The sequence below is a fragment of the Microtus ochrogaster genome, chromosome 21, assembly GCF_000317375.1.
Source record: "Microtus ochrogaster isolate Prairie Vole_2 chromosome 21, MicOch1.0, whole genome shotgun sequence".
NCBI lineage: Eukaryota > Metazoa > Chordata > Mammalia > Rodentia > Cricetidae > Microtus > Microtus ochrogaster.
This window is the reverse complement of record NC_022022.1, coordinates 26,621,683-26,631,339: the sequence shown is the minus strand read 5'-3', so window position 1 is coordinate 26,631,339 and position 9,657 is coordinate 26,621,683. Positions and strand designations below refer to the sequence as shown.

Genomic DNA, 9,657 nt, shown 5'->3' with positions numbered 1-9,657 from the left:
TCACAGACAAGCTGTCTCCTTCACCCATCTTTCTGTGATAGTTCTGAGTAGTCCAGACATTGCTACTGTCAAATGGAGCAGCAGTCTAGAGCAGAGTCTGAATAAAATCCGTGTGACAGCCCATCAATTAACCAGGAGGCAGAAGTCACACACCTTTTCCATTCTCAAGATGCGGAGGTCAGTTCCCACGCTCCCCTTACCTCTAGTGCTCCAAGAAAACTGCAGTTCCCAAGAAAATTATAATTTTAGGAGGAAAAGCATCGCTACATCACTGGGCAGTGGTGGCACATGCCTTTAATCCCAGCACTCAGGGAAGCAGAAGCAGGCAGATCTCTGTGAGTTCGAGGCCAGCCTAGTCTACAAAGTGAGTTCCAGGACAGTCAGAAATACACAGAGAAACCCTGTCTCAAAAAACAAAAACACAAAACAAAACAAAACAAAACAAAATCACCACATCATAGTTTCTCTGAACCTGGAAGCCTTACCGTTTCTAATAAAGAGCAGTTACAAGCTCACATTGTATGAATTGCATGGATTTGTATGCTTTTCCCTAACAAAAAGTTTTAAAAAATAAAAAGCATAGTAGTTCATCAATAATAGAAAAGAAGGACACAACTGTGGATCAAACATCATTTTTTAAAAAAATTCTAAGACAATTCTCCACAGAAAGCAAACACCCACGAGGACAGTCCACTTACCAAACCAACAAACAGACATCCTGTGGTTGTTTCTTTTATTTTAAATTTCCGACAACAAAATCCTTCTCATTAACAAGATCAGACCTTGTCCTTGTAATTGTAAAATGAGAATATGCTCATAGTATCTGTTAGCAAAAGCTGGCTAGACAGACAAAAACGCAACACATCTGTCGCTCACTATTGGATAGTCACAATTGCCAGACTCTATGTTCTTTGAAAAATTTACCTAGTGTACCTGGAGTGCAAATGCCAACTGATATTCAGGAAAGAAACGCGACCCTCTTCCACCACATTATGGGTATTTGCTGTTTACGGAATGAAAAATGGTTCATTCATTTACAGAATGAACCATTTTTCATTCCTTCTCTTCCATAACATCTTCAGTTCTGATGATTACATCTCAAAAATATTGCTTAATAATACTTCTCTTTGAATTTCAGAATGAGCTAACGTAACCCATATAATTTCTCCCTTCTAACAAGGACATTTTAGAAGCACCCCTTTATCAAGCTTATAGAAGAGGAAAGGGAGGGCGGGTAAATGTTTGTTATCCCAGCACTAACAAGAAGATTCACAGGGCTTGCCAGTCAGCTAGTGTGGCTTAGTCAGGGTCCTGCTCAAAGGAGGTGGACACTAAAGTTGTCCTCTGACAACAACATGCAGCAATGTACACACGCGTGTGTGCACACACACACATGCCACACACATGCCACACACACACACACACAGAGAGAGAGAGAGAGAGAGAGAGAGAGAGAGAGAGAGAGAGAGAGAGAGAGAGAGATAGCTGATCATTACCTGCCTGAATAACTCTGACATCAAGCCTGAAGTTTTTATATGCTGTCTGTGGTCCTGCAGCACAGACAGTAATCAGCCCTTAAGCAAGTTATCAGGTCTCTGCAGCACAATATGACAAGACTCTCCCATCAGCTGGCTAAGTGAAAACAAGTCCCTGGATTCTTCCCTAGAATATAAGGCTTTCTTAAATTAGGGAAGAGTGAAGATTGAAGTCTATGTATGAGCAATATAAAATAGAGTAAGTCTGTTTGTCTTGATCAACATTAAAGTCTTCCCGGATCATGGGGCTGAGTGTGAGGTGCTTTCTAGACATGTGTTCATTTATACCACTCCACAATGCCTACACGATGCCTGCAAGAAATCACCAGAAACCAGGCAGAGGTGGTGCACGCCTTTAATCCCAGCAATTGGGAGGCAGAGACAGGTGGATCTCTGTGAGTTTGAGGCCAGCCTGGTTTACAAGAGCTAGTTCCAGGACAGCCAGGGCAATTATCTATGATGCATGGGCTCTTCGGGAATATAAACTAGAAAAAGTCCTTACAGGTTAAAATCTTCGACAGAATCATGCCTTTCTGTTACTATGCTATAAAACAGACCCATTACTAAGTGAGCTAGAACGTAAAATAAAATAGAAAGCCCCAGTAATAAATTCAGAGGCAGTTTTCATAAAAACCAGTGTCTACCAACCATATGAGAGAGAGAAACTAGGACTGTAGATAGGCTAGGAGAGAGCCTGATTCACGTGCACAATGCCTTGGGTTTGCTGGTGCCTGCCTGTAATCCCTGTATCAAGAACGTAGAGGCAGAAGGGTCAGAAATCGATGACAGTCCACCAGCACAAAAGAAGAAAAAAAGAAAATGGAAGAGAAAGAGAGAGAGAGAGAGAGAGAGAGAGAGAGAGAGAGAGAGAGGGAGAGAGAGAGAGAGAGAGATATCAGGGCTTGTTTAGTGAATGTACTGAAACAGGGCTTGGATTTAGATCAACTTGGAAGGAAATTTAAAACATGAGTTCAAGGTTCTTGCTGTTGGTCTGCATCACAATCTAATCAGACAACATAAGGTAGGGGTAAAATTAAGAATTTAAAGCAAAAGGTAAAAAAAATTAAAAATGTAAAAATAAAAAATGCAAAACTACAAAAATGTAAAAATAAAAAAGGAATTTACAGCAAAATGTGCCTTCGTCTAGAAACAGGAGAAGGTTCTTGGGTTCCAGGAGAACTGACCCTGTCCCTACCTCATGTGAAATGGAGGCATTTGGTGATAAGATCTATCACTGTCCCAGGAATATCATTCTGTTGGATCCCTCAAATCTAATCTGTACCCACAAACTTCCCCAAAGCCTCTCCTCCTCGGACCAACTATACTTTTTCTTTTCCATCCTCCCAACGAACCTCAAGTGCCGCTGACCATCACCACCCTCCACCCCATGGACATGCAGTGGCTTAGAGCTGTCTTCCAGACTTCCTTCCAAGACCCATGGATTCCTCAGTTTCTGCAGAAAGCGTAGCCTACAGTGCTTACTAAACCAGGCTGCATAAAGATGGCCGGGGCAGATTACTAAAACACCATTTCCAATCCTCAACCTACAGAGTTCTCAGAAGACCCAAGACGGAGCTTCGGAAGCAGCTTCCAGGCACTCAAAGACGACACTTGGATTATGGCAAGTAAGACCAGACTTTGAGTGGAAGCTCATCAGACTTCCATTTAAGTTTTCCCATGACCATGTAATCATGGGACTGAAGTAACAATGTCCAGCAGGGGTGGGTTCCTCCGCGGGGAACCATTTCCTGCAGCAGGGTTTCTGTGCTGAGCTTACGCTCTAATTCACACAATGGCTTGGTGCTTTGGGTCACTCTTCCAGAGTAACCTTCCTTGCAGCCTCACCGCCCAACACCAAACAAATTGTTTTTCGGATTAATAATGCGGGCCTGGAAGGGACCGTGGAGATCTAGCCTCTTACACAATAAGTTCTTCTAGGATCCTCCTTAAAGAAGTTTCATAGGACTGCCAACCCCACTCCCCATGAATGATTCCATGCCTAGACACCACCCCATCGGGAATCATCTTGTTTTGTCAACCATGTGGGGAGAGTCCTCCTTAAAGATACTGGTATTTTGTCTTGTCAAGATGTCCATCTACCCAGTGCAGGCCCATAACCTCTTACATTCAAAATCGGCTCAATTTATTGTCAAGTGTGTCAGGGGAGCCTTCCCTCAAGCCATCAGTATGTGTCTTGTTAAGATGTTTATCTGGCAGGTGCAGCCACACAAGCCTCTAATCTGATACCCTCAGGGGACTTTCACCCCATTAATTTACAATTTCAGGTTTTAGAGAAGTCATGTGAAAAGCATACTTTCTGTTACCTATTGCCCCTAGTGGGGTCCAGGGCACCAGTCTGTTATCAAATGCATTTACATTTTTGGAGTGATGTGTATGGTCCTCACAATTGGTGTGGAAAACATATAAATAACTTCAGGTTGATTAGCACAGGATTTTACCACTAAATCTAAAATCCTCAATTCCCAGATGTCTGCCAAGTGCAAGGCTACACGTAAAGGACTGCTTTTAGCCTTGCTGCTACACCTGCTTTAACCAATGGCGGCAGTGGATGCAGATGTTCTGCATGACAGGAGGAAGAGAATCACTGACACTAATCACTGGATGCCAAAGGGCCCAAAATGGCTAAGAATGACCAAGTGACATGGGGGGGGGGCTTAACATGTGACACTTTGCAGGGTGATGTGTTCAAATGCCGGGGTGTCAGAATGCCCGGTTGTCGTGAGACCACTAAGATTCTAAAACTGCAGCATCTCTAAATTCCAGATGAAGGACACGCTACACTTGCCCTACAGTGGAAGGTAGATCTACTCTCATGGGGCTCAGCGTGGCCATGAGTGAGCCGAAACAGGGTGGTGTGATAAGGAGGCTGCCAGAGCAGCAAAGGGATCAGAACAACAGGGCTGAAAGACCTAGGTCTGTCCTGTCCAAACAGCAAAGGGCAACAACCTCCAAATCACACGGAGGGCGACTTTGAGTGTTTTCAGTGATGGCTCCAAAAAAAGCAGACCGCAGTCAGTCTGGGTTCTGGTGGCAGAGCTGGCTTCCATCGCTGTGGAAAATGCTGCCGACCAGGTAGGATGTTAGGCTAGATTGTGTCTGTCTTGCAGGCTTGAGCAGGGACCTGTAGACAACCTTCCTACCCCAAGGCACTCTATGGAGAGCCTGGACCCCTTGGAAAGGAACCTGGGGTAGAGGAAGAGGGGGCGCAAAGGAGCCAGCCAGGTGACACTTCAATGGACTGCCAGCAGGAGGGCAGTTTGGAGGCAAGTGGAGGCTTGCAGGCCTCCTCCAGCCATCTAGTGCCAGTAATTATCCGCTCCTCCAGTCCTTCAGGGGCTGACCTGCTTGGATTCTTGGAGGGTTGTTCCTTCCTCTGCTATCCTCCCCTACCCCCGTGGGCTGGCTCCAAGGAACCTTTCCATTTTGGCTCCACTCCCTCCTTGAACCCTGCCCAGATGGGAACAGCACATCAAACGGGGTAATTAAAAATCCTCGAAGCTGACTTCTTTTTACTTCGCCTAAAGAAAATCGTTCACGCAACGGCCAAGCTGGTCAAATGAACACAAATGCTCAGAGCAAGGTCAGGATGCCGGGTGGAAGGAGGCAAGTCCCTCAGAGGTCAGATTTCAAGTAGGAAGAGAAAGCCAAGCCTGGCAAACAGGAAGATGGAGGAAGACTCCAAACTTAAATGCAGAATTTTTAGATTATCATATTAAAAGTTTTAAGTTATGAATCATGGCTCTTTTATTTTTTTCTGATGCGGAAGCTAACACTTGTTTCCACAGAAATATCTCACCTCTTAAATTTCTACTTGATACTGGCTTTTTTATATCAAATTTTCTGATTGATTTCTACTGTGTCCTTCTACTGAATAGTCTCCCATACCTTTAAAATGAAGTCCCGCTGGCTATTCAAGAAGGTATTCTAAAATCAAAGGACGGTTTTGCTTTGTTTTGAGAACAATGTATGTTCTGCACAGCATGATGCCAGCTTAAACGCTTCCGGGGAAACCACATCTGCTTCTGGAAATTTCCTTTCCAGAAAACAGCATTAGGCCCTTCGCTGGAGTACAGCAATTCCAGATTTGAAGGCCCCGCTCCCATCTGGAAAAGTCTGCAGACACGTGATCCAGTGCTGGAGGTCATCTTCCAGGAGTGCAGCAGGAATAAGTCCATGTGGTTTACATGTATAAAGAAAGTAACTTAATCTGTGAGTGACAGATTTAAAAAAAAATATCTAACAACATTTTCCCCTCATAAAAGTTGAATCTTTTGTTTAGAAAACATCAGTATTGCCGGGCGATGGTGGCGCACGCCTTTAATCCCAGCACTCGGGAGGCAGAGGCAGGCGGATCTCTGTGAGTTCGAGACCAGCCTGGTCTACAGAGCTAGTTCCAGGACAGGCTCCAAAGCCACAGAGAAACCCTGTCTCGAAAAAAAAAAAAAAAAAGATAAAAGAAAACATCAGTATTTGTGATCATTTATTATCACTTTATAATAAAATTTATTATCAACCATTCTATGTTTGTAAAAATTTAAAATGATGTAACTTCAAACATGCATGCGCAAAGGGGAATTAATTTCAATAATTTCTCTGAAGTTATTATAGAGATATACAGTCATTGAAAAAATTTAAATGGTGAGTTTTTCTGGTACAACATTTGCTATGAATAAAGATACTTAATTTATACTAAGCTTATTTTGATAAAAAAAAACCCTCAGTCTTTTCCTTATTTTAAATACTTCAGAGCTGACTTCAGCACTAGTCAAGCTACATGCTGTGCCCCTCCCCTAAATAATTATGGTTATTCTCCAAGCAGGACAGAATTTGCTGCTAAAAAGGAGAAAAGTTGGGGCTGGAGAGATGGCTCAGCGGTTAAGAGCATTGCCTGCTCTTCCAAAGGTCCTGAGTTCAATTCCCAGCAACCACATGGTGGCTCACAACCATCTGTAATGAGGTCTGGTGCCTTCTTCTGGCCTTCAGGCATACACGCAGAAAGAATATTAAAAAAAAAAAGGCGAAAAGTTGTTCAGAATTGTTATTTTTTAACAACATGCATCATCAAGGCTGGTGACCTCCTCATTAAAACAGAGGGTCCAAATCATAACTTAAATATCACCAGACTATATTTATACTGCAAGAGTTTGATTTCGGAGACTGTTGTGGTAAGAGAAAAAAAAAAAGAAAGAAAGAAAGAAAAAGGAAAAGTGACGCCAGCAGCGAGGCCCAAGGGTAGCACTGCAGCTCCTAGCAGCCCTGCAGCTGACCCACAGGGCGGAGCTTGTGGGGTGTGAGGGGAGCCTTCCACAGGCAAGGAGGGGGTACAGCTTACAGGGTTTCCTCTCAGAGGACTGTGAAAATCTACTGACCTCCCTTCTGCTTGTGACATCTGCCAGATCCCTGAGAAGGGGATGTGTTTTGGACCCTAAGCTCATATTTTATCTGCGATTTAAAAATCTGAAGACAGCGTCCCTTTTAACTGTTGTAGATGACAGTCAACCACACATGCATAGACTCTGCATAAAAACTTAACCTTGCTGGGGTGGCGGCGGTACGCACCTTTAATCCCAGCACTCTTTGAGTTTGAGACCAACCTGGTCTACAGAGTGGGTTCCAGGTTAGCCAGAGCTACATAGAGAAATCCCATCTTAAAAAACCAAAATCAAACAAACAAAAAACTGAACTTTGTCTTATATAATGTATCTCACTACACATAACACATAAAGTATAATACTTGCATAATTTTACAATTATTTTCTCCCGAAATATATGGCTAACTCCCTTGGTGTATTAAAAGGGCCAGAGGAAAATATAAAGGATGGTTATGCCTCCCGGAAGCCAAATTGCTGAGCCTTAAGATTTTAACACATTCTGGAGTCCACATTTTCTCCTATGACCGTGCAGACCTTAGGAATATAAAGATCTTCTTTAATAGAAATACAGGCGTAAATGGCACAGGTTGGACCCCATACCTACTTCCTCACCCTGGGCTCTACTCTGGGAACAGGTCAAATGTGGAAATTCAAGTATCAAGCATGCATAATAATATATTTCAAGAAAGAAAAGAAAAAAGCCAGGAATGGGGTTGGAGAGTACAATACCTCATTAGTCAACAGCTCTTGATGCTATTGCAGAGGACCCTGGCTTAGTTCCCAGCACCCACCCTGAGTGGCTCCCAAAAACCAGTGACTCTAGTTCCACAGACCCAGTGCCCTCTTCTGGTACCTGTGGGCACTGCAAGCACATGGTGCACATAATGACAAGCAGGCACACATCTACATAGGCATAAGAAATTTTTTAAAGTAATGATATTTTTTAAAAAGCACAAACTAAAACCCAGGCACATAACACAAATCAAAACATTTTTAATTGCATGGCAAACAGGCTTGTGTTTTCCAACAAGGATAGCCAGCACCTGTACCAAGAAAGTTTGCATTTTTCTCACCTTAATCTATACCTTACTAGTCTGTGGGCAGCTACTACTATTTTTCCCATTATTCAGGTAAGGAAACAGGAGCCAAAGTAGTTTATGTAAGCTTCCAAGGCTGCTTAGGAGCAGCGCTGGGATCTGAGTGCTGGAGTCTGGCTCATGAGCTTCAAGTGCTGCATTTAAAACGAAAGCACACACACACAGAGGTGAGCATGTATGACCGCATACCTATCCTACACATGTAAGGGGGCTTAAGAACAACAATCTGGTTGGTAAGGAGTTGGGGGCCGCACCTTGAGACGGCTTTTAGGCAGCAGTCATTGCGGGTGGTTCCAGGACCTCTCTGGAGATTATGGAAGCTGTCCACTCCCCTCCCAACCCCTCTCAAGATGCCACTGAGTATTTAGAGCTGAAAATGTGGGGGCTCTGAGGAGGCTTCCGAGCAAGGCCAGCGGGAGCTTGCTTCCCCACAGCACCTATGCACCAGACACAGCACCTTGCCTCTCTTCCTTCCTTGCATGTCAACATGAAGCCACTTGTAACAACATCCTGTAAGCAGCCTGGAAGGATAACAAGAAGGGATTAAGGATAGGAAAGGGCACCGAGACTGGCGTGGAAATGCTGACCCGAGCCAACCTGAAGGAGAGTCAGAGGACAAAGACCTAAAAATACAGCCTGGGATTGCCCTATCCCTGCTTCATTTGAAGAACCCAGAAACCGTCGCGTCTCTTCTCCCCAGGCCCATGGCACACACAGCTAAGCGCCAATGTTTATTGTGAAGTACATTCATCCATGCCTATTCCCCCCCAGGCTGAGATGCAGGGAAATGGCGCTTTTTCTGCTCACTCGTTAACTCCACGGTAGGAAATAAAAGTCGCTGCAGACAGCGTGTGGTTGTTTTCCATTTGAGTTTATTTAGTTCTCAAAACAGTGAGTCATCTGAGCTATGCAAATGAAAGTTATGATGGCTTTACTCAAATGATTAACTATAGTTATATATAGAGCACAGTTCCTTAAATAGCAGCCGCGAGCTCCACGGTGCCAAGCTGACTTCCTTTTGTCCTGTAAAACCTGAAACCAAATTCCTGAACGGCTGTGACGTGCCACCACTTCCCTCAGCTCACAAGGGGCGGGGGAGGGGGGAGGCTGGACAGGAGCTGACGAGGTGGATGTGGGGCCAGAGCCCCAGCCTTCTCGTGCCCATGGTAACTCAGATCACTGCTCTTCACTAAGGAGAATGAAGCCTGGGGACCATCTGTGACCCCTTGGGGAGGCAAATCAATGCACTGTATCTTAGCTAAGAAGCTATTAGGTAAAATGGTTGCTATTTTAGAAAACTATACTCAAAATGTGGGCCTGTGTGTGTGTGTGCGTGTGTCTTGGACTCATCAAAATACATACTGGCTCGTGTATCAAAATGCTGGCCCGTGCTTCAGACTGTTACTTTCCAGATATATCTGATATTAGCCACAAGAAACAGGGTAAACACAGATGTCTTACCTCCAAAAGAATGTCTGGGGCTTTCCAGTATTAGAAACGTGGCCACAGAAAGAACACACACTTACTGAGATTTGCTCAACTTTTCATGTAAACCTCAGTTTTCAATACACACACACACACACACACACACACACACACACACACACACACACAGAGAGAGAGAGAGAGAGA

The 9,657-nt window shown here is 44.1% G+C and overlaps 1 protein-coding gene across 4 annotated transcripts in view; it reads right to left on the bottom strand.

The window, feature by feature from the left end:
• Positions 1–9,657, bottom strand: part of Lef1 (lymphoid enhancer binding factor 1) — a 110,303-nt gene that overhangs the window by 71,597 nt on the left and 29,049 nt on the right. The gene's annotated exons all lie outside the window — the stretch shown is intronic.